Raw genomic sequence first — 26,312 nt, forward strand, 5'->3', positions numbered from 1 at the left:
AATCTAATTCTCAGACTAGTTTGTAGAGATTCCTGTGATTTAGAATTATGCCCTTGAGAATCCAGGACTTCTTAACTCAGCACTATTGACATTTTGAGCTGCATAATTCTTTGTTGTTGGAGCCTGTCCTGTGCATTGTGAGATATTTAGCAGTATTTATGTCCTGTACCCACTAGGTGACAGTAGCAACCCCCCACACCAGTTGTGATGACCAAAAATGGCTCCAAACTTTACTGAATGTCCCCTGGGGACAAAATCACCCACAGTTGAAAATCACAGCCTTAAGAAGTAATTACTGTAAGGAAGTACCTGTAAGGATTGTCTGTGCTACTGAAGAAACTAACAATAACAGAAGTAATTGATTGATACTATTATCTTTCAGTAATTTTTAATACTTTCATGAGATTTCTCTAAAAACTTCGTGTTATGAAAACTTTGTATCGCTTAATGAACTGTTCTTTTTATTAGATAAAATCTATCATGGTTCTATTTCTTCATTGGTTTCTAGGAAATTCAGCTAAGTTTGTACTAGTTAACAGTGACTTTACTAAGCTGCTGGGATTTTCTTAGTTAGTTGACTCATGTTCCTTTATCCTTGGTGTTATATCTGAATGCCTTATTATGAACTGCTTAAAACTCTTGATGAGGACAGATGTACATTTTTGGTAAGTAAAGAATCCTATTTGCTTTAAGTGGCTATTTAATAGGTGGGTGAGCTAAGTGAATTTACTGGAATACAGAGATTTTTTTTCTTGCAAATAAACCATTAATAATACATTCAAATGAGAGCTGTAAGTGGTCTAGTTTGAGACTGAATGGTTAAGGAACAAGTAGTAAAATGTGAGCAGTAGATGATGAAATATGAACAAGAAAATAGGCTTATCTATGTGGTTTTGTGGTCACTATAACAGAGATGATAGATGAAGTGAAGAAACTTCTTGAATTCTAGGATTTTATTATTAGAGTGATGATGTTACCTAGAACTGTTTTCCTGGGAGATATGACATGGGAGAAGTATGATTTGACTTCAAAGAAGAGGTACACATAATGGTTAACAGCATGTCTTTAGAGTTCTCACCACCATTTCCTAGCTATACAACTTTAGGTAAGGTTCTTAATGCTTGTACGCCTTAAGTTTTCTTACTTGTAAAGTTAAGTTGATAACAATACTTCATGTTTCATAGGGTTCGAGGAAGATAAATAATAGACATAAAGCTCTTAGCTTGGGCTTCCCTGGTGGCACAGTGGTTAAGAATTCGCCTACCAATGCAGGGGACATGGGTTCGAGCCCTGGTCCGGGAAGATCCCACATGCGCAGAACAACTAAGCTTGTGCACCACAACTACTGAGCCCATGTGCCATAACTACTGAAGCCCGCGCACCTAGAGACCGTGCTCTGCAACAAGAAAAAAAAAAGGCTCTTAGCTTAATGCCTGGCCCATAATAAGTGCTCATTAACTGTTAGCTGTCATTTTTAACCTTCACTTAAAATAATTCATAGATTAATGTTATGATTTACAGAGTTTTAGTGTATTGGTTTGCATCTCAAGATATGAATACATATGCATGTATACAGAATTTTAAAAATTATATAGTTCTAAATTCTTCACAGATTATTTGAAGCTTATTTTTTTAATTAATTATTTTTTTTTCTTTTTTGGCTGTGTTGGGTCTCCGTTGCTGTGCAAAGCTTATTTTTATCTTTATAGTTGAGTCTTAAAAAAATTCTTCTTTTTGAACAGTAACTTGAGACAAAACTAAGTATTAACTGTCTCATTGGAGCAAAGAATTCCAGTAATGTAAAATACGGTGATTTGGGAATATTTTACATGTGTTTAAGATATAGGACATGGTTTCCATAGACTATCTGTTAGGGTGTGAAGCTCAAAATGGAAAGAAATAATGTGGTGATGTACATTTGTTACATGTCCTTTTAAAACACTTTTACAAAAACGTATTATAATTAAGACATTAGTAGGATGTTTGTACCATACTTTTTAGTTCATCTTAGCATCAGAATGATTTATGTAAAAGATAAAGAGTAACCTTTAAGCATACAGTAATGTGTGAGGTCACTATTTGTAGAAAATGATTTTAATAGACTTATTTTATAATCTTCACTCTGTAGCACAAATTTTTAGAACTTATTTTGGGGGTAACCTTTTGAGATTTAGCTATCTTATTTCCACTAGTATCTCAAGAGATAACATACATTTATTTGCCAGTGTAGCATATTTCATTATCATAAGAAAAATAATATGCTTCCTAAACAATCAGAATTGAAGTCAAAAAATTTTTTTAATGGTTAAGGCTTCAAGGGAAAAGATGAAAAGTACCATGTTTTAGCAGTGCTCTCCTCCTCCATTCTCTGCCATTTTAGGATTGGTCTTGAATGATGTCAGGGATCCTTAGAGGGAGAGAAGTGACAGAGCATAAAAGAAGGGTGGTAATTGAGCTCTTTGGGATTGGAAGTGCTGACAGTCCCCAAGATAAAGCACAAGTGGCATGGTCTTTTCTATCTAGGGCTTAAACTAGAATTACTTTTCTCCTTTACAGCAGAGCTTGGAATTTTGTTGTTATTGTATCTTTTGGGATTTTCCCCCAGCTATTGTGTTTTTGCTTTCTTTCTCCTTTATTTTTAATTTTACTTCCAGTGTATATTATATGCTTTAATTTTACAGTTATCTTCTGTTAAGACAAGAGGTCTTTAATCAGTGATGGAGAAGAAAGACAAGGCAAAACCTTCATTTACTAAAAATGAATTCTATAAATGGCCAATCATGCTGCCTAGTATATTATGAATGGTATTCAGTACTTTATTATATATAAAATACATTTTAAAAATTGTAACCTTGGGCTTCCCTGGTGGCGCAGTGGTTGAGAGTCCGCCTGCCAATGCAGGGGACACGGGTTCATGCCCCGGTTCGGGAAGATACCATGTGCCGCGGAATGGCTAGGCCAGTGAGCCATGGCCGCTGAGCCTGCACGTCCGGAGCCTGTGCTCCACAACAGGAGAGGCCACAACAGTGAGAGGCCCGCGTACCAAAAAAAAATAATAAATAAAATAAAATAAATAAAATAAAATAAAAATTGTAATCTCAGTTAAAGTAGTTAGTACTTTGGAACTTTTTAAATTGCATAATTTATTTCTGAACTACTAAATTTGCTATAGCTTCAGTAGAGGCAGTGAAGAACAGTAGAATAAATGTGCTTTTGAAATCAAACTTGAGTTATGCCTGATTCCCACTTGATATCTATTAGCTTATATGATCTTGATCTTTGGATTCTTTGGCTAAAAACTTGAAAATTAGTATCCTTACTTTTGGTAGTTGTTAGTGATTTACATTAAATAAATGTGAAAGCATGTCTGGTAGTGTTAAGTGCATTCTGTGTCAAGTTCTCTTCCCCTCCACTCTCCACTGAGCCACATTATCCCTACTATTAGGAGTTTATTGTTGAAAAAAGAAGTCCCAGAATAACCTTTGAAAGGTTTACATTTATGACAAAATTAGAAGGAAAAAGGAATTTGAAAAGAAGTAGAAGAACAGAAGAAGGCAAGTAGGAGAAAAAGAGTTAGCTCTGATAAAATACTTCTTTAGTTAACCAGTTCTTCAAACTGGAAAAGAGTGAGTTCTTTCTGCTTACATTGTTGCTGCTATTGTTGCTATTGCAACATATTTAAAGAGGTGGGTATGTTTTGTTTTGAATTTTTATATAAATAATGAGTTTTTGGCTCATCTGGGCAGTTTTGCCTATAAAATTTTCTAGTTCTTTGCCTTTTGTACTTTCTTCTTAAATTTTCCCCAAATCAGTAAAGTGGGGGAGTATGTAGCTCTTTAGGCAGTAAACTGGGAGATGACTCATACATACTTCTCAGACAGTAGTGATTATAATGGTAGAATGATGATCTCCCCATACCATAACTTAGCCTGGTGAACCTCTGAAGAGCTGCTTACATGTTTACATGACAACACAGAACTTTATGGCCATTGTTCATTATATCATGTGATATATTTTTACTGTTGCCAATGTGATACTATAGCAGTGGTAGTTGGGCTACCTCGATATTACTCACCTTGGAAACCGCATAGTTCTGATTTCTAAGTCTATGGCTTATTGTAGTTCTCTGCCTAGGTGTTTTTGATTGTGTGTGTGTGTGTTAGAGCTTATTAAGAAGCATTGTATAGTCTTTTGATTTCAGGAAGACCTTTTTAGTTTATAAATCTTAAAATTGGAAAAAGGAAAGAAGACCCTTAAATTTTTGTTTTAAAATTGTTTATGAAATTCCACCAATATAAGGAATATATTCATAAATGTTTCCCTGTCTACAATTATATAATGACTGGGCATTGAAAAGGGGAAAAAAAATTGGATACACTGAAATTAGATTTCTTTCCATTAGTTCGACTACTGATTTGCTGTGTGATTTTGTGGTTTACTTTGTTTTGGCATATGTTCTTATGTAGCATAAGGATTCTATCTTTCCTAGAAAGATTGCATAGATAAATACTACATAGTACATAATAAAAAATATACACATTCAGGATGTTCATATATTGTATTCACTCTGTTTTTTTAGAAATTGTTACAGTATTCCTCCAGTGGAATTCAAATCAGCTACCATGGATTACTTGTTTTCCCTTGTTTGCAGATTATTTTAGGCATGTGAACTGTAGTTCAAAGATTTGTTTTTATTACTTGAAGTCAGTGTATCTTGCAATAAATTATATAGTTTAGGGATTATATGATAAAAGATTTTTGTATTTCTCTTAAGATGTAAAAATTATATGCAAAATATTACATGCATAATGTTTTGTCTGTTTTCAGGTCCAGTGATGCACCAGCAGCCTCCTTCTCAACAGTACAATATGCCACAGGGAGGTAGGTAGCATTACCAAGGCCAGCAGCCACCTATAGGAATGATGGGTCAAGTTAACCAGGGCAATCATATGATGGCACAGAGACAGATTCCTCCCTATAGACCACCACAACAGGGTACGATTCCATTTGGAAATCCATTTTAACAGTAGTCGAAAGGCTTTAAATTTTAATGAACATTTCATACAGGCAAAGTCAGAGCTTTTTGTTTCTTGATTTTTAAAATCATATTTTATTATTTTTTTAAAAGTAGTGGGTATAGTAGGTACAAAGTGTCACAGAAAGTGGATATGAACTTCCTGGTTTATAGTTTTCTTTTATTTATTCTTTTCTGGGAAAAGTTTACATCAAAATTTTATATCAAAAGCTTACTAATTTACAGCAGAAAATACTGTTTTATTTTTGAGAAGTTACTAAAAATATATGATCAGAAACAAACCCTAATTTATTTCAAACTGCTGTAATATCAAAATAAAAAGGAAATTAATTTTCTTCCAGTTTGAATCTCTTTTTAGGAAGTTAATGTTTGCTTTTTTGAGTTGGTATTGTTTGATATTGCATGTATGGTCTTAACATTAATTTTTGTGAAATGTGGTGTGTGGTGTTGCTGTGTGTTTATGTATGTGTGTGTATACGAATAGTCAAAAGTATCTGAAATGCCCCAAAGCATGGGAGGGGAATCTACAGAAATCATCTCTCATAACACCAGATAGATGGAAAGCCTTTGAATGACCTGAAGAACAAATTATTTACATCGTGACTGGTTGTGGTTTTTCAGGCCCACCACAGCAGTACTCAGGCCAGGAAGACTATTATGGGGACCAGTACAGTCATGGTGGACAAGGTCCTCCAGAAGGCATGAACCAGCAATATTACCCTGATGGTAATCTCTCCTAATGTTAACTTTCCCATTTTCTATCCCTGCCCAGTATTAATGTGGGTAGCTACTCAAAACATTCTAATCAGAATGAAGAAACTAACAATCTGTTTCTTCCAAATTTAGAAACACTTCCAAATTTAGAAACACAGTAATCTAAAGCAGCAATGGTAGCATTTGTTTATAATCTATTTTAAAGTATATTTTGTTTGGTTATTCCATATTAGTACTAGCAGGAATCATGTTCTGTCATTGGAATCCTTTCTTTTTTTTTTTTAACATCTTTATTGGAGTATAATTGCTTTACAATGGTGTGTTAGTTTCTGCTTTACAACAAAATGAATCAGTTATATGTGTACATATGTTCCCATATCTCTTCCCTCTTGCATCTCCCTCCTTCCCACCCTCCCTGTCCCACCCCTCTAGGTGGTCACAAACCACTGAGCTGATCTCCCTGTGCTATGCGGCTGCTTCCCATTAGCTATCTACCTTACGTTTGGTAGTGTATATATGTCCATGCCTCTCTCTCGCTTTGTCACAGCTTACCCTTCCCCCTCCCCATATCCTCAAGTCCATTCTCTAGTAGGTCTGTGTCTTTATTCCTGTCTTACCCCTAGGCCCTTCATGACATTTTTTCCCTTAAATTCCATATATATGTGTTAGCATATGGTATTTGTCTCTCTCTTTCTGACTTACTTCACTCTGTATGACAGACTCTAGGTCTATCCACCTCATTACAAATAGTTCAATTTCATTTCTTTTTATGGCTGAGTAATATTCCATTGTATATATGTGCCACATCTACTTTATCCATTCATCCGATGATGGACACTTAGGTTGTTTCCATCTCTGGGCTATTGTAAATAGAACTGCAATGAACATTTTGGTACATGACTCTTTTTGAATTATGGTTTTCTCAGGGTATATGCCCAGTAGTGGGATTGCTGGGTCACATGGTAGTTCTATTTGTAGTTTTTTAAGGAACCTCCATAGTGGCTGTACCAATTCACATTCCCACCAGCAGTGCAAGAGTGTTCCCTTTTCTCCACATCCTCTCCAGCATTTATTCTTTCTAGATTTTTTGATGATGGCCATTCTGATTGGTGTGAGATGATATCTCATTGTAGTTTTGCATTTCTCTAATGATTAATGATGTTGAGCATTCTTTCATGTGTTTGTTGGCAGTCTGTATATCTTCTTTGGAGAAATGTCTATTTAAGTCTTCTGCCCATTTTTGGATTTGGTTGTTTGGTTTTTTTTATATATAAAAGAGGATCCTTTTATATTTGTAGTTGATCATTTGAACCAAAGCAAGTGTTACTGATTTACTTTTTTAAATAAAATCTTTATTGAGGTAATTCATATACCGTAAAGTTCACCCACTTGTTTACTTTTATGCATTGTATAAATATGAAGAGAATATAGTTTTGAGTATTCTTCCAAATTTCATCATGTTCATTAATGTTGCATATGTCTATGCACAGAACTATGTTTATATACATTAGCATTTGCACTTGAGAAAGATTTTAGAGACTGAATCATATCCATAATATAGCTGTTTATAATAGAGTTAGTAGAATAGAAAGGCATTTGGAAACCAGATTTTAACTTTACTTATTTATGTTTATTTTTTAGTGGGAAGGTGGCTTGTGAAAAAGTGTTCAGTAAAAGATGTACTGTGCTTAGTAGTAATACAAGCATACAAGCAGGCTTTCATCATACAGTTCCTTGTTTTCCTGTATGTTTGAAAACTTTATGATACAATGTTGAAGAAAAAATAATACAAACAAATAAAATTGATCATATAGAGGTGGTTAGATTTTTCTTGTTTAGAAGGAGTTGCCAAAATCTTCATTTATATTGAGCTCCCTTGATGTATTTAAGGTAAACTGCTTAACAGAAAACTTGGGCAAACTAAGAACTTCAAGCTAAAATGTTGAGACCATTTGACTAGAAGCTAATGTAAGCTAGCAAGAAGATATAATTTGGTGTATTTAAAAAATAATTTTGTCCACCACTTTTTATCAGTGTATAAAGCATAAGTGGTATAGGGACATTGTTTTTTTCCTGCAAAGATTCTGGTTATACAAGCAGAAAAAACACCTGTAGAATTTTGCACACAAAATCTATGTTTGTTAGTGGCAGTGATATGTATGGATAATTCTGGTTAGAAAACAACATTTTTTTAATGTTTTACTTGCCCTGAATTATTTAGAATGTTGGGTTATTTTTTTCTTTTTCCTTTCACATGTAAACATATTTTTTAAATGAAAAACTTTAGTTACATTTATAGACTATAGATATTTTAAAGAAATGAACTCTAGGTTGTTAAATATTATACACTAGGAAGTCTGCTGAAAATAAATGATTGTTTTGTTTAATTTAAAAGTACATTTTAAGTAATTGAGTTGAATTTAACACTTATTTTGGTCCTGAGTATTTCCTGAAATGTGAAATTTGTATTGTTATAAATATGAACTTTCTATTCAAAATAGAGGTGTTATTTTTGTAAATAGCAGAACTTTAAGATTGCTATAAATAATTCATTTTATTACATAATGGAATTTTAAAATTTCAGTGGTATCATTTTTGCATAGCTGTGTATTAATATATCTGTCTGACATTTACATAGAGTATTCCATTTATAATAACAAATAATTTTCTTAAACAGCATTGGATATTTTGTTATTATATTATGATATTATTGATATTATATCATATATGATATGATATATGATATATATATCATATATATATGATATATGATATATGATATATCATATATATGATATATATGATATATGATATATATATCATATATATATGATATATGATATATGATATATATCATATATGATATCATATCATATCATATCAATAATATTGATATTATTATTGATATTATGTCAATAAATATGTAGATTAGGGGTTGGCAAACTTTTTTCTGTAAAGGGCCAGGAAATAAATATTTTCATCTTTGCAAATCATGTGGTTGCAGTCTGAACTACTGAACTCTTGTGGTAGCATGAAAACAGCTATAGAAAATATGAATGGATATGACTGTTCCAGTGAAACTTTCTTTACAAAAACAGGCCACTGGCTGTGTTTAGACTGCAGACCATAGTTTGCCAATCCATAATACAGATATTTATGAGGTGGTTTGGGAACATTGGAATACTAGAGCAATGAGTATTACATTTATTCATAATTATATTCCTCCTTACTTAATTAGGTATTTTTCTAAAATTTAGTTCAGATTTTACCTAACTGAAAAGTTATTTCCTGAGATTTCTTTGAGCAGCTTAGTTAAAAGGACTAGAGTATTGATTTCATTAAAAGTCTAGTCAACTTGCGGGTGTAAATTTATCGTGCCTTAAAATTAAAGGTGTACTCTAGCACTTAACACAGTATTAATTTTATGAAGGTGTATGTTTATGATACTCTAGAAATATTTTCTAAAGGCTCCTAGAATGGCAGGATTAAGCAATATATTTTTGCATCTGAAAATACTTTGAGATACATATACTTTAAGCAAGTTAATAGAAAATGTGAAAAATTTGTTTCAGTTTCTTTTAGGGGAAAAAAACTTATGGAGCTCTTTTATATTTTGCATTGTTTTAGCATATGCTGTGGAATTGGCGACCAGAAGAACAGGTGTTTGACAAAATATAATTGCCTCTTTTGTTCGTTTTAATCTAATTCAAGTAATTTACATGTGAAAGTCCTAAATGCTTTCATTCTCTTTTTTTTTTTAAATTGAAGATAAAGGTTTTTTTTCTTTTCCCTCCTTGATGAGGATTGTCAGAGTTAAGACTAAGTGTAATGTTTCTAAAACTGATTTTTGCTTTTAAAAAAATTTGCACGTTATCTCAATATGAAAACAATCACATTTGGTAAATATTTGGCTAATGCAATTGAAATTATTTTTTATGTATTTCCATTTCTTTTTTCAATTTTATCTGAAAGTTTAAACATATTTAGGGCTTTCACTCAGTGGCCAGTAACGTTTCTTCCTGTCTCTTGTCCAATTGATGTAGGTCATAATAATTACGGTTATCAGCAACCGTTGTATCCTGAACAAGGCTACGATAGGCCTTATGAGGATTCCTCACAACATTACTATGAAGGAGGTATCTATATACCTTCACACACATACACATATATATCCCCTTCTACAGGAACGAAAATTCTTGCATAAGGCAACTTCAATCCACGCGAAAACTAGTATTCTCATAGAATACTAGTTGCTGGTTGTCTTGAAAGTTGCAGGGAGCCTAGAACAATCAAAATAATTTCCTTACAAATATTTAAAATGTATAACCATGACTTGCCATTTCTAACAACAATAAAAAGACTAAAACATTTTAAAATAATTTTTTCCTCAGTGGAAATTTTCTATTTGAACATAAATCCATCAATCCAACTTTTTTTTCTTGTTTGTGTTTACATATGTATAATTTTATGTATAAGTTTAGTGCTTTTAGGAAACAGCTTGCTGATCTTGTGTAGCTAGTGTGTGCTCTTGTAGCTGTCTTTAATTTTGTCTTTTTTATTTTATTTAGCATAGTCATGATCTTATGACTGTGATGTTCCAGTGAATGTAATGCTCTAATGGAGAGACGCTGAAAATGCTGCAGTTCAACCTTGTACAATTGGCTTTAACTGCAGTTTGTTTGGCTGAAATCCTTCTGTTTGGTTTGAGTTTTTTTCTTTGTTTTGTTAACTTTTAAAAATCAATATGGCATTTTATTTTGTTCTTGTGTTGTTGGCTATGCATCTTAGAGGAAAAAAGTTAATTAAGCAAACTTCTCAGTTTTTTTTTTTTGTTTTTTTTTTTTCCTCTTCTCCAGTTATCCTGTAGGGAATTCACAGTACGGCCAACAGCAAGATGCTTACCAAGGGCCACTTCCCCATCAGGGATATCCAGCCCAGCAGCAGCAGTACCCAAGGCAGCAGGGCTACCCAGGACAGCAGCAGGGCTATGGTAATGGCTTACTGCAGTTTATTCTTGTCACCAAAAAATGCGATGATTATTCTTTCGTAATACAGAAGTGGATATTTAATGTTTATTTTTCTAAGAACTATTTTTGAAAATTCACAGTTTTAGTTTAGCTTGTTACTGGAGTGTTTATATTTAAAGTGTTGCTCTTAAACTAGTAATCCATTTAAAAAGAAACATAAACTAGAGATGATTCATTGACCAAAGGTAAGGTATGTAGTCACTCAAAATGAAATCCTTAATGAAGTCTTAAACCTATTTGGCATCCACAACCAGCCAATAGCTTTGTATGTGCTTGGAAAACTGATGAGTTGAGTGATTATTAACAACATCTACATAATCTGCTTGGCAAATTTGTTTCTAAAACTAATGACTGTTACCATGAAAAGTAACATTGATCTTTTAGTGTACAAGTGAGATCTATTTGGAACGCGTAAAGAAAACGTCTTTGTCATTCTCTGTTAAAATAGCAGTTTACACATTCATAGGAATATATTTATTGCAGGTATGTATCTTACACTTTGGGAGAAGTATAGCCATCTTTTCTTATTATATACTCACTATGATGTCTACTAGTTGGCTATCTGACTGTTAGATGGGGGGGGGGAATAATAAAGACCTGATATCTCAGTCTTAAATTTTTGGCTTCTATAATAACTATTTTAGATATAGCAAAATATGATTCTTATGATAGGAGAAGTAGCTGCTTAATCTGACATCATCTCTTGCTAACATGGCCTCTTTTTTAACATTAGTAATGTCTTATTATTTTTATTCATTGGTTTAAACTCTGCTGTTATTATGGGCACATCTTTCCACCTGTGATAGCAAATCTAAGAACCAGGATCAGGCTGAAATTCTCTTGCACCTTCAACAGAAGCACTGGAATTCAGCCAGGTATTGGGTGTCAGGAATTTTCCCCAAAATGATCAGTTCTGGTTCCCAAATTCCAGCTATGACTTTAGAAATACTCCATGTATTTCTTCTCTTTACAAAGGGAATTTCTTGCTCCTCTCAAATGGCATTTCCATTTTATGACCATTAAATATTTGTACATTGAATAAATAGAGTATTCTGGTTTTCTTGTGTTTGTATGAAAACAAACATTATGTGGATCAGTAAGGTAAGTTTATTGATTTAAGAGAAATATTATTTTCAGTGGAAAGAGAGAGTAAAAGAAATTTAATGATTTTGGCTTAAGTAGTTAATGCTGTTTTTTCAGACATCATTGGGCACCCTAAAGGAGACGTTCCCATTTTGCTTATCTATAGGTTTCAGCTGTCAGACTTGCTTCTAACAAAAAATACAGAGTTTTAATAACTGGATGCATAATAACTAAATAAACAAAATAATAGACTGGTGGAATTTAAGCTTGAAAATTTCTTGTTCTCTTTGACATTTTTCTCTGCAGTGTTTTTTATGGCAGAATTTGAATGGCTGTGATAGAAAACATTTAAGTATCAAAGCTTTTCAGCTTATGCTTTATAAAGCATTCTTTACAATAGACAGGAGTAGAGTTTATGAAATAGACGTATTTGTTTGGCAAGCCAAATTAGTCCCTTGTCATCTCTGGAAGTTGAAATCATTCATTTATATGGGTTAAGTATTAAAGGTGATTGGTACACAGAGTGTAACTTTTGAATCATGTTTTTTCCACTTACAGCGTGTGGCTTTTCAAGTTTTCTTTAGTTTCTGTTTGAAAATATTGTGATAATGAGTTTTTCAGTGCAGAACATAAAGCTTTCTTTTGGTGATTGCAAAGGCAAAGCTAGAAATTACATGTAAAATCACTCTTTGTGATTCTTTTAGTGATTGCAAGTATAAATCTTAGAGTTATACAGCTGTAACTATCACTGATTTCCAAACTTTATTCAGAAATTACTTCAGTATTTCAATTTGAGTCTGCTCCTTGCCTTTTCTTTTCACCGCTTGCTTATTATACTGGTTAACTTCCCACTAGAGGTATAGATGATTTCCTTAACATCATGGACTTAATTTGTTTTACAACTCCTGAGTCTCTTTTACTCATTTTGACATATAAAATCTTAATGGCTAACACATAGCACAATAGTTATACTGAATCAGAGCATCTTGGTACATTGTAGTGTCCTTAACAGTATTTTTACTTCTTATAACTTTCAGAATGTATTTCAAAACGCATTTGAGAAAAATCGAGATACCAGACTGCAAGGGAATATGGTAACATCTAATCTTAAACCGCTTCTGGAATTCTAGGGACTTACTGTATTTTCTTCTGGGCTCTTGTGTGTGCTGATTATCTTACAGGTCCTTCACAGGGTGGTCCAGGTCCTCAGTACCCTAACTACCCACAGGGGCAAGGGCAACAGTATGGATGTTACAGATCAGCCCAGCCTGGGCCACCCCAGCCCCCGAAGCAGAGGCCTTACAGGTATGACCAGGTGAGTTACCCAGGTGGCCGGGACTGCCCTGTTGTTTGCTCACTCTCGATTAGGTTGCACGTTTCTCAGCTGAAGATTCATTTTTCCCACCTCTTGTTTATAGTGTTAACCAAAAAAAAGTGGTTACTTACTCTTGAGTCTTCTTCATAGAACTCTAACACAGTTAATCATTGTTGCTGTAGCCTACAAAACATGGCGTATCTCTAAGCGCCAGCATTCGTTCATGTTCGTTCATTCATAGTCTCTGCCTGGGCTTTACCCCCTAGACATACTTCCCTTCGCTATCCCAAACATTATTCCATGTTCTGAAGCCCTTAATTTCTCTGATGTCCCTCACGTTTATGTTCAAGACTCTGCTTTGACCTATTGAAATGTGGAGTCCATCTGAGGCAGTGCTCTTCCAGGCTCTCGTCTTCACTCCAGCATATTCAACCCACTCCCCTCACATGCACGATATCTCTTCTCTTTAAACTCATACTCACCTGTCTCTGTTGCCTCCTTCCATACACATATCCATTATCTCAGATATTAATCATCTTTCTTTCTCCCCTGTTATCTTTCCTTCTACTACCTTCAGATATCTATAAGTGCATCTCGTCCTAAGATGACTGAATTCTCTTGAACCTCGTGTTAACTTCTTTTCATCAGTAAATTTCTCAGACTTAATAATCTGTACCAAAATCATTGTTCTGTGAATCTTCTCATACATACTCTAAATTATTATTAAAATGATTTATTATGTTGGCAGTCTTTTTTTTAATTGACTTCAGGTTTGTCTGATGACTTTCTAATGAGGAGAATCTGATCTCTTCACTGCTTAAGCTACCTAAAATAGGTTACTTTTTAATGTTAGGGTTCTAGGACCAGTGGGGATGATCTGGTTTGAGAAACAACGTGTATGCAGTGCTGATTAGACTCTAAGGCATAAGCAGCTCTCTCATCGATGCTCTCTCAAGTCTACAATCCCCTGTACTGACACGTTCTAGTTAAGTGGAAAAAATAAAAGAGGCTTAAAAGTATGGACAGGACTTCCCTGGTGGTGCAGTGGTTAAGAATCTGCCTGCCAGTGCAGGGGACACGGGTTTGAGCCCTGGTCCGGGAAGATCCCACATGCCGCAGAGCAGCTAAGCCCGTGCACCACAGTTGCTGAGCCCGTGTGCTGCAACTGAAGACCGCACGCCTAGAGCCTGTGCTCCGCAACAAGAGAAGCCACTGCAATGAGAAGCCTGCCCACCATAATGAAGAGTAGCCCCTGCTCGCCACAACTAGAGAAAGCCCGTGCACAGCAATGGAGACCCAATGCAGCCAAACATAAATTAATTAATTAATTAAAATTTAAAAAGTATGGACAGATAATTAATACTAAAAAAAAATACACTAGAACTAAATCAAAGGAGTAGGCAGAAGTTTTATCTAAATTTTAAAAGTAAAATAAGTGTTGACTAGTGAGTATCTAAGGAAAAGATCCCTGAGCAGATAAAATGTAGGCTCCTTCACATTCACAGGTTAACTGCTGAAAAGTGGTCCTATACTCCCTAATTCAACAAAGATTTATTAATTTTCTGTGTGTGCTGGATACTATATTATGTCCTAGATGAGTAAATTAGACCTGGTCCTTATGGTTTATGGAGAGACTATCTGGATCTTCCTTGACTTCACTTTAGCATTTGACACCTGCTTCTGTCTTCATTCTTAAGTGGTCTTCTTTAGCTTCTATATTACTGTACTGTTTTGTTCCTCTTACATTTTCAGTGATTTCTTCTTTATTTTTTACTTGTTTCTCATCTTTCTTTTCCCCAGATATCAATCCTTGGCTTAGTGTTTTTCCCAGTCTCTATATTCACCCTGTCTTACATTTTCAGTATCCTTAGCCTACTCTTCTCAACCCAACTTCAGCTTCATTTTTCCAGCTGTGAGCAGAACATCTCTCTTTGGATGTCTTGTCATTTTCCTCAGCTTCATCATTTTATCTCTAAATTAGCATATTTCTAAGTCTCCTAAACTTAACATCATTCCTTAAGCAAATGTTTCTCGAGCAACATTTGTATGCCAAGTACCTAAGATGGGGCTATATTGAGAAATAAGATCGACATGGACTCTGCCTTTGTGAACTTAAGTCTAGGTGGGAACAGACAAGTAAGCAGATGATACGATATAGTGTGAGAAGTACTTGGATGAGGAAAGGCAAGATTTTTGTGGAAGGGAGCTCCTAACCCAGACATGTGTTCCTTGGGAAGTATTATATAAGTGCGAGAGCCCAAGGATGAGTAGGTATTAGCCAGCTGGTTGTGGAGGAGAGAAGGATATTCTGGTCAGAAAGAAGTGCACTCACAAAGGACTCATGTTAAGATGTGTGGCTCAGTAAAGCAGGAGTGCGGGGAAGAAGAGACAAGAGTGGAGAGATGAATTGGGGCCAGATTAGGAGGGCTTTTATAAACCATGTTGGGGAACTTGGGCTTTATCCTGATAACAGTGTGGAGCCTTTAAAGTGTTTTAAATGATGTATCTAAAGTATATAGCAGTGGCTGGTATATATAATAGATATATAATATGTTTCTTCTTTTATCATGATAATTATTCCACCCTTTAAAGTTCTCAGGAATTTGGGGACTATACAGTAGAAAAAGACCCGTGATGTTGGGGTAGTTGCCAGCCACATCTTCTTCCCCATTAGAAAAGGCTATGAGGAGGGGACCATTCTAGCTACTCTAGTGTTAGTAGCCTCCCCACATCTATCTCATGGATTCCCCCAACCCAAACACCTGTTGGTTTCTTCGTTTTAGGGAAAGTTGTTCAACTCTTCAAGATAGTTAAGGCAATGGAGAAGAAATCTAATTATAGTGGTGTTTAGGCAGGTGAGTCTTGTGGCAGTATGCAGGATGAATTAAAAGAGGGGCATTGAGAGAGAGTCCTGTTAGGGACTGCGCTCCCTGACCCCGGGTCAGTCTTTCCATCTCCGTGAACAGCAGCTCAGTTTTCCACTTCCTCAGGCAGAAAACCTGGAGTCATCCGTGACTCCCTTCTTTTTGCAAATCAAACATCTAGTCAGCCAGCAAATCTCATCACCTCTTCCTTCAAAATACATGCTGTATCTATAGTCATTTTTTCACAACTTCCTGCCCTTACCCAAGTCACAATCATAACTCTCACTCATCTGGACTGTTGCACTGGTCTTCCTGCTTTCCTCTTGACTCCTCTACAGAGTGTGCTCCTCACAGGACCTAGAGTGATCTTTTAAAAACGTCAGTCCAATTAGGCCACCCCTCCGGACATAACCGTGTGGTGACTTCATTCCCGCCCAGAGTAATATAATGGCCTAGAAGGCCATGCTCAGCTCATGTCCCCAGCCCCTACCCCACCACCTCACCTCTGTATTTACAGCCGCCTTGATTCATTCTGCTTCAGTCACACTGGCCTGTTTCCAGCATGTTTCTCCCTCAGAATCTTTGTATTTACCGCTCCCTCTTCTGTTGTGTCTTTATTTGCAGTCAGTTCAAAATATTTTCTGATTTCACTTTTGATTTCATCTTTGACCCAAGAGTTATTTAGAAGTGTATATAGTTTTTGAATATTTGGGGATTTTCCAGGTAGTTTTCAGTTACTGATTTCCCATTTAATTTCATCATCTTGATAGAACATACTTGGTATGACTTGAATTCTTCTGCATTTATTGAGACTTCTTTTATGGCTCAGAATATGGTCTGTGGGGATGTTCTGTAAATGTCAATTAGATCAAGCTGCTTGATAGTTGTGTTCAAGTCTCCTATGACTTAGCTGATTTTCTGTTCTATTAGTTATTGAGAAAGGGATATTAAATATTAAATCTCTGCCTATATCTGTGTGTTTGTCTATATTTTCTTGCCGTTCTATTCATTTTTACTTCATGTATTTTAATGTGACTTTTTAAAATTTTTTATTTATTTTATTTATTTATTTGGTTGCATTGGGTCTTCATTGCTGTGCACAGGCTCTCTCCAGTTGCAGTGAGCAGGGGCTACTCTTCACTGCGGTACACGGGCTTCTCATTGCGGTGACCTCTCTTGCTGCAGAGCATGGGCTCTAGGTGTGAGGGCTTCAGCAGTTGTGGCGCATGGGCTCAGTAGGTATGGCTCGCAGGCTGTAGAGCGCAGGCTCAGTAGTTGTGGTGCACGGGCTTAGTTGCTCCGCGGCATGTGGGATCTTCCCGGACCAGGGATCCAACCCGTGTCTCCTGCAGTGGCAGGCGGATTCTTAACCACTGCACCACCAGGGAAGTCCCAATGCTACATTTTTAAGGTGCATATGTTTTAGGGATTTTTATGTCTTGATTAATTTTCTCCTGTATCATTATGTAATAACTTTCTTTATCTCTGGTGATATTCTTTTCTCTGAAATATGTTTGTCTAATAGTAATATCATTTTCTTTGCATTAGTACTAGAATGATAATATATTTTTAATCTTTCTTATTTTTAACACATTTGTATTTTTAAGTTGTTTAATGAAGGCAGCGTATACTTAGGACTTGCGGGTTTTTTTTTTTTTTTAACCCAATCTATCTCTGCCTTTTAATAGAGGGAGTTTGAACATAATGTTTAATGTGAATATGGATAATAGTCAAGTCTGTCATCTTGATATTTTTTCCTATTTGTCCCTTCTGTTCTTTTTCCTTTTTCCTCATTTTCTGTCTTATTTTGAATTTTTTTCTGTTTTTAAAAAATGGTTTTCATTAAGATATAATTCACATACCACTCATCATTTTAAGATGTACCATTCTTTTTTTTTTTAAGTATATTTATTTCCCTCCAAACACCCAGCCCTAGGAAATAGCTGATTTACTTTTTGTCTGTATGGATTTTCCTATTCTGAGCATTTAGGCTAAGTGGAGGCATGCATATGTGGTGTTTGTGATTGGCTGCTCTCACTTAGTATAATGTTTTCAGGGTTCATCCATATTGTATCATGTATCAGTACCTTTAAGTGATATTATACCACTTCATATAAAGTATAATAGTTTACTTTCATTTCTTCTCAACCTTTGTGTTATTGTTATAATTTCCACTTCTACATATGTTACAAACCCCATAGTATGTGGAATTAGTTTTGTTTAAAATATCAATTATCCTTTAAAGATACTTAAATGATAAGAAAAGAGTCACATATTTACTAATGTACTTACTGTTTCTTGTACTTTTCATTCTATGATAAATCCATATTTCCATCTGGTATCATTTTCTTTTGCCAGAAGGATTTCCTTTTAACAGTTCTTGTAATGCAGGTCTTCTGGTGATAAACTGTTAGTGTAATTTTTTTTTCTGACTGTTCTTAAGATTTTTCCCCTTATCAAATTATTTGAGTGTTTTCTTATGCTTGGGGTTTGTATAGTTTCTTGAATTTGTGACTTTATGGTTTTCATCAAATTTGGAAAAATTCTGACCAAATATTTTTCCTTTCTCTACACCTGTACCCCTATCTCTCTTCCCCAGACTCCATTTACATGTGTATTTGACCGCTTAGAGTTGTGCCATAATTCAGTGATCCTCTGTTTATTTAATTTTTAAGTCTTTTTTTTCTCTCTGTTTCATTTTGGGTAGTTTCTGTAGCTGTGTTTTGAAGTTCAATAGTCTTTTCTTGTTCATTGTCTTACCAGCTTTTAATCCATTCCCAGATGTGTCTCATTGCAGACACTGTATTTTTCATCTCCAGGTGTTTGATATGGGTCTTTTTCATATCTTCCATGTCTCTGCCTAAAGTTTTGAACATGAGGAATACAAGTACGTTAACTGCTTTAATATCCTTTTCTGGTAATTCTAACATCTGGGCCAGTTTTGATCTACTGTTTTTTTCCCTCCTCGCTTTGGGTCATATTTTCCTCATCCTTTCCGTGTGCAATGGTCTTTGATTAAACGCCAGAAATTGCAAATATTACTTTTATGTTGTTGAGTGATGGATATATTTGTATTCCTACAAACATTCTTAAGTTTTGTTTTGGGATGCAGTTTAGTAATTTGAAAACAGCTTGATATTTTGGAGATTGCTTTGAAGATTTGTTAGGCAGGACCAGACAGTGTTTAGTCCTGGGCTAAATATCCCCACTAGTAAGATAAGACCCTTTTGGGTACTCAACCCAGTGCCCTGGAATTATGAGGTTTTCCACTCTGGCTGGTGGGAATAAACACTATTTCCATTCCTCTGTGAGTGCAGGAAATGTTTCCTCTAATCTGTTGGGGTGTTTCTTTCCTTGGACTTGGGTATTTTAGTTGCATGCACTTGCATATCAGTGCTATGCTGAATACTCAAGAGGTTTCCTCTGCAGATCTCCACAGTGCATTTCTTTTCTTTGTGCATTTTTTTCCTCTTTGGTACTATGGCCTGTGAACTCTAGCTCCTTTTTTCTCTTCAGACTCTAAGCTTATCTTCTTACCTCAGACTCAGCCTTACTTCCTCTCCATATGCTGCAGTGTGGAAACTCTCAGTGCAGTAAGATGCAGTAATAAGAGTGCTCGCCTCATTTGTTTCCCATTTCTCACAGATTGCTGTTCTTTGTTACCTTCTGTCCTGTGTCCTGAATACAAGTATTTCATATATTTTTTGTAGTTTTGGGGTTTTTTTTGGCCGCTTTGGGTCTTCATTGCTGCGCATGGGCTTTCTTCTAGTTGCGGCGAGCAGGGGCTACTCTTCGTTGCGGTGCGCGGGTTTCTCATTGTGGTGGCTTCTCTTGTTGCAGAGCATGAGTTCTAGGCACATGGGCTTCTATAGTTGTAGCACGCGGGTTCAGTAGTTTTGGCTCGCAGACTCTAGAGCGCAGGCTCAGTAGTTGTGGCGCACAGGCACAAGGTGGCTTCTGGGATCTTCCCGGACCAGGGCTCGAACCCGTGTCCCCTTCATTGGCAGGAGGATTCTTAACCACTGTGCCACCAGGGAAGCCCTGGGTGTTTTTTCAGGCTGGAGTATAAATCTGTCTTGACCAGAAACCTACTTAATTTTTTAAAAAACAGACTTTTTCCCAGCAGTTTTACGTTCACAGCAAAATTGAGAATAAAGTACAGAGAGTTTCCATTTACTCCCTACCCCAACACATACATAGCCTACTCCATTATCAACATCCCACACCCTAGTGGTACATCTGTTATAATCAATAAAGCTACCACCCCAGGTCCATAACTTACATTAGATTCACTCTTGGTGTTTTACAGTCTGTGCGCTTTGACAAATATATAATGACCTGTATCCACCATTATAATATCATACAGAAGAGTTTCATTTCCTTAAAAATCCTCTGTGCTCCCCTTATTCATCCCTCTATCCTTCCTGCTGATCTACATAGCTTGCCTTTTCCAGAATGTCATGCACTTGGAATCATGTAGTATGTAGCCTTTTCAGATTGGCTTTTCACTTAATAATATGCATTTAAAGCCTTCTCATGACTTGATAAAGTGTTTCTTTTTAGCCCTGGATAGTAGCCCATTGTCTGGGTATACCATTCATTTATTGAAAGACATCTTGGTTGCTTTCAAGTTTTGGCAATTATGAATGAAACTTCTATAAACTTCCATGAGCAGGTTTTTGTGTGAACATAAAATTTCAACTCATTTGGATAAATGCCAAGGAGTGAGCATGATTTTTGGATTATATGGTAATAATATATTTAGTTTTGTAAGAAACTGCCATACTATCTTGCGTAGTAGCTGTACCATATTGTATTCTCACCAGCAATGAATGAAAGTTCCTGTTAACTCCACATCCTCATCAGCATTTGCTGTTATCAGTGTCCAGAATTTTGGCCATTCCAGTAAATTTATGGGGTATCTCGTTGTTGTTTTACTTTGCATTTCCCCAGTGACATGTGATATAGACACCTTTTCAGTATGCTTACTTGCCATCTTTATATCTTCTTCAGTGAGGCATCTGTTCTGATAGGGTTGTTTTTTGATAGGGTTGTTCATTTTCTTATTGTTGAGTTGTAAGTGTTCTTTGCATAGTTTAGATAACAGTCCTTATCACTCGTGTCTTTTGCAAATACTACCTTGTCTTCTTGGCTTGTCTTCTCATTTTTTTGACATTGTCTTTCTCACAGTAGAAGATTTTAATTTTAATGAAGTCCAGTTTATCAGTTATTTCTTTCATGGATCATGCCTTTGGTTTTGTATCTATAAAGTCACTCCAAAACTAAAGGTCATCTACATTTTTTTTTCATGTTATCTTCTAGGAGTTTTATAGTTTTCTATTTTACATTTAGGTAAAGGTCCTATTTGAGTTTATATTCTGAATGAAGAAAATCTTAATTGTTAAGATTTGTGTCTAAATTTCATTTTTTTGTATGCGGATGTTCAGTTGTTCTATCACCATTTGTTGACAAGACTATCTCTGCACTATTGTATTACCTTTGCTCCTTTGCCAAAGATCAATTGACTATATTTATGTGGGTCTATTTCTGGGCTCTCTATTCTGTTCCATTGTTCTATTTTTCTGTTCTTTCACCAATATCACATTGTCTTGATTGCTGTAGCTTTATAGTAAGTCTTGCAGTTGAATATTGTCATTCCTCTGACTTTGTTCTTCTCCTCCAATATTGTATGGGTATTCTGGGTCTTCTGCCTCTCCATATAACTTTAGAATTATTTTTTCAATATCCAGAAATAACTTGCTTGCTGGGATTTTGATTGGGATTGTGTTGAATCTTTACATCAAGTTGGGAAGAACTGACGTCGCGACAATATTGATTTTCCTATCCATGAACATGGAACATCTCTGCATTTATTTAGTTCTTTTATTTCTTTCATTAATTTTTTAGTTTTTCTCATACAGCTCTCTCTATATATTTTGTTAGATTTATACCTAAGTATTCAATTTTGGAGGTGCTTATATAGATGGTATTGTTTTTAATTTCAAATTGGACTTATTCATTGCTAGTGTATAGGGGAATTTTCTGTGTTAACCTCGTATCCTGCAAACTTGCTCATTAGTTTTAGGAGTTTCTTTGGTTCTTTGGTATTTTCTACCTAAACAATCATGTCATCTGTGAAAAAAGACAGTTTTATTTCTTCTTTTCTAATCTGTTTACCTTTGTTTCTTTTCCTTATTGCGTAAACTAGGAATTTCAGTACAGTGTAGAAAAAGAGTGGTGAGAGGGGACATCCCTGCTTTGTTCCTGATCTTAGAAGGAAAATTCATGAAATATGGTGTTAGATGCTTTTATTTTTTCAGCATAGCATTTATTTTCATGTGATAGATTATGTAGTTATTGTTTATTATCATACCCTCTTCCCCTAGGATGTCAGTTCTTTAAAAACATCACCACATCTGTTTTTTTTTTATCACTGTTGAGTCTCCATCACCTAGTAGAACACATTGAGTAGTCAGTAAATACTGGTGAGTGAATATGTAGGGCCTTCACTTACTAAATTTGAATGGTGATTGTAAGAATAGAGAAAGAAACCCCTAAAAAGTACTGGGACAGAATACTTTTAAGAAAGAAAGAAATTTATTGCTCAGTCTAGGGACTCTTCTCCCCATACACTCCCTAGAAAATCTCATTTATGCACATGGTTTTAATTTACCATGCTGTTGACTCTCAAATCTCTATTTCTAGTCTGACTTTCTCTTCTGAAAGTCAGGTGCCTAGTAGTCATCTGCACTTGGAAATATCATGTCAATTTCACATAACCAAAACGAATTCATAGTTTTTGTACACACACATTCCTCCTTTCTATGCTTTCTCTTAGAGAGAGGGGCACTACCGCCAAGCTAGAATGCCATGTGCCACATTTGATGCTTAAGTCTTCCTCCCTCTCCCCATCTAATAAATGACAAAATCTTGTTAGCCTGACTTCCTTCAACATTCTTGAATCCATTCACTTCTCTCTGACCACTGCCTTATCTTTGTTTAGACCATTAACATCTCCTAAGTTCATGATGGGATGAAGGATCCTCCCATGCTGTCTTGCCTCCTTTTCCATTTATTCTTTATTCTAGTCAGGGGAATTTTGTAATTTACAAACAAAGAAGCTGAAGAAGAGAGAGAGAGAGAAGCCGAGGCTTAGAGAGTTGGAGTGATCCATTCAAGATGATGCGTAAGCAGGGCCGAGCTGAGTGGCTAAGACCCAGGGACTGGGCCCTTCACGATGCCCCTGCTTCCAGCCACACCATCACTTTGCAGAGTGCTGTCGTGCTTTTCTCCTTGAGCAACTGTTTGAAGCAGAAATCATGATTATCCTCACTTGTTGGATGAGACAGTCAAGAAATGGAAGGTAGATAGCTTGCTTCAAGGACAAGAAACTGGTAAGTGGGAGAATTAAAACTAGGCATTGATTTCTGCTTCCCAAACCCATACTTTTACCCTGGAATTTGCTAACGGTCGCAGATATACAGTAACTTTTTAGGCTTGCTTGTGATTTGATTTTGTTCTAGCAAAGGGATCCGGTGTGGGTCAAGTTACTTATATTCTCAGTGCTTCAATTTCTTCATCCATAAAATGAATATCATATTTACTGCACAGGTAACAGATGGACACAAAACACTTGTTACAGTGTTTTACACATGGTACGAGTTACTGAGATATATTAAGAGTTATTGAGATATATTGTTATTGAGAATATATTATTGAGATATATTGTTATTGAGATATATTAAGAGTCGGCTATTGTTGATATTAGCCAGACTTCTCGTATCCATTACTTCAAACTCTGTGTTAACAAATAATCAATAGCTTCTAGTCCTGATTTTTGTATATTCTTTTTTACTCTCCAATTCCCTAAGTATTTTTTTACCTATTTTTCTCCATTCTTTTGCTTTCGCTGTTTCTTCTATTTGAAGTGCCCCTTTTTCTTTTCTCTGCCATTCAAATTTTACTGTTTTCTTAAGGCTCTCACAGTGTCTGAAATATTGTTCAAATTACTTTAGCCGCAATAGCCGTTTCCTTTCTGAACTCTTGTAGACCTTGTTCTGCAATTATACTTTATTTGTAAGTCTTACCTTCCCTGTTTTTCAAATTTATTATGGTGATGAGCATATAGTATTTGCTCAATAAATGTTTGTAATTGCTTGAATATCGTATTTGGTGTACATTATTGAAGAAGTCTTATGTGTCAGACACTCTTCAATACTTGGGGCATAAGAATGGATAAGACCTAGTCCCTATCATCAAGTAATTCATGCTATAGTAGATATATTATAACTTTTATTTATATAGCACACCAGTTCTTAACCTCTCTTCTGCTTTCACATCATTCATAATATGTGCAACTCGCTTTCATCATTAATATCTCATCACACATACTCACTGTGGGAGCGTTTCCTTCCAGCCTTGAGGCTTGCTTATTTATACTTTTTTATAATTTTTGAAAGCTCTTTCTCACATCCTCTCTTAAGTGTCCTAACAAATAAATGAGGCAGAACTAGTGTAACCTTAAACAGAAAGAAAATTAAGAGCCAGGGATGGGTATGTTACAGTCCCACCTTATAGGTGAAGAAAATCTCAAAGAGCTTTCCTTGGGCTCAAATGAAAAGACAACAGTAGAGTTGGGACTTGAACTCAGTATTTAGATAATGTGACAATTGAACAGTAAGTTCCTGTATGCTAATCATTTCTTATTTTAAACTTGGTACTATAGGAATTTTTCAACAAAGACAGCAAAAAGAGAAGCGTCATGAATCCCTGTGTACCCCACCAACCAAATTCAACAGTTATCGGCATTTTACCAATGTTGTTTTATATACCCGCACCCTTTGAGTATTTTAAAGCAAATCTTACCTACAGATATTTCAGGATGAGCATTGACTTTAAATTTTTCAGAATATAAATATGTAATATACATCAATATTTTTTAAATACTTTAATTCTATTTATAGTGCATTATTCCATTAGATACAGTGGTATTCAACAGATTTTGAAGTATAGCTTACTTCTGTGGAATTGTAAACTTTTAAGGTACTATTTCTTATTGCACAGAAGGCTTTCAACTATAGAATACTTTCTTGATATAAAATAGTTAATTTGACTTAGAGGGGGATATTTAGTCAAAGGAAACCGTTAACTGATTATGTGCCCAAGTGCTTTTATGAACATCTATTTTAAACACATTTAAGACATTTTTGTTATTAAAATAAATTTTTTCTAGTACATTCCTCTTTTCTTCTGCCTTTCTTCTCTTTTGAAGGAAAAGACTTTCCTTCTTTTCTCCAAAAGCTAGCCTTAACGGCTGTATACTGGACATTGTTTACCTCCCTTGTAGAATTTTACTTCATTCATTACCTCTTTTATACCTGTGCTTCATTTTCTTTCCCTTCCTGTCAGCCTACAGGCCCTTCAAGTCTACCTTACTAAAAGCGACAAAATCAAAAACAGTCTTTCTTTGATTTTATGTACCAGCTGCCTGTCTGAATACCTCTGAGAATACCTCATTGGCCTCGGGAAGAGGCCCAAATTCCATAGTGTGGCTAGAAGGTTCTTTTTCCTTTATCTCCCAGATATCTTTCCATCCTTGCTACTTATCCTAGATAACCTTGGTGTTAATTTATGTCACTATAATAATCTAAACAGTCACAGACTTGTCGTACTAGAATATAATTGACACACTAGTATATGCTATGCCAGTATTTAGAACCAGAACTTCTCACTCATTCTTGATTCAGTCCAACCATCTAAGTTCTCACTCTGATAGGTGCTGTTCTAGGCTCATAGACTTTGAAATCCATTTGCAGTTGACTGTAATATCAGAAGAAATTACAGAGATACTCTGTACCTAAATATTATATGTAACGGGTTTTGTTTGTTGTGATTGTAGTTGCTTTTGTAGTATGACAGTGTTAAGATTGATTTGTAATTATATTTTTAAATTTATGTTTTAGGGACAGTATGGAAATTACCAGCAGTGAAAAGTACTTACATTCCAATAGCCAGAATCTGTTAGCAGCCATATTGTCGCCTCAGCACTGTGGACACCTCCCTGTGAAGAGACCCTTCCATTCCATCTAGTTTTTGGAAAAACCTTGTGGATAAGTGGCTGTTTCATCAGTAAACAGCTTTTGTGGCTTAGTTATAAAAGGTTTTAGTAGCACAAAAATACTCTTGATTTCACATGTCTACTCTAGATGGCAACATTGGACAGAAAATAGAATGACATAATCAATTTGCAATGATTTCAGAACAGTATTTCAAAT

At 35.4% G+C, this 26,312-nt stretch overlaps 1 pseudogene; it reads left to right on the forward strand.

Annotated features, from left to right (window-relative positions):
* The first annotated feature begins 1,047 nt into the window (after positions 1 to 1,047).
* On the forward strand, positions 1,048 to 26,027 carry LOC137217912 (protein SSXT-like; annotated as a pseudogene).
* Positions 26,028 to 26,312: the final 285 nt, after the last annotated feature.

This window comes from Pseudorca crassidens, chromosome Y (genome assembly GCF_039906515.1).
Source record: "Pseudorca crassidens isolate mPseCra1 chromosome Y, mPseCra1.hap1, whole genome shotgun sequence".
NCBI classification, from domain to species: domain Eukaryota; kingdom Metazoa; phylum Chordata; class Mammalia; order Artiodactyla; family Delphinidae; genus Pseudorca; species Pseudorca crassidens.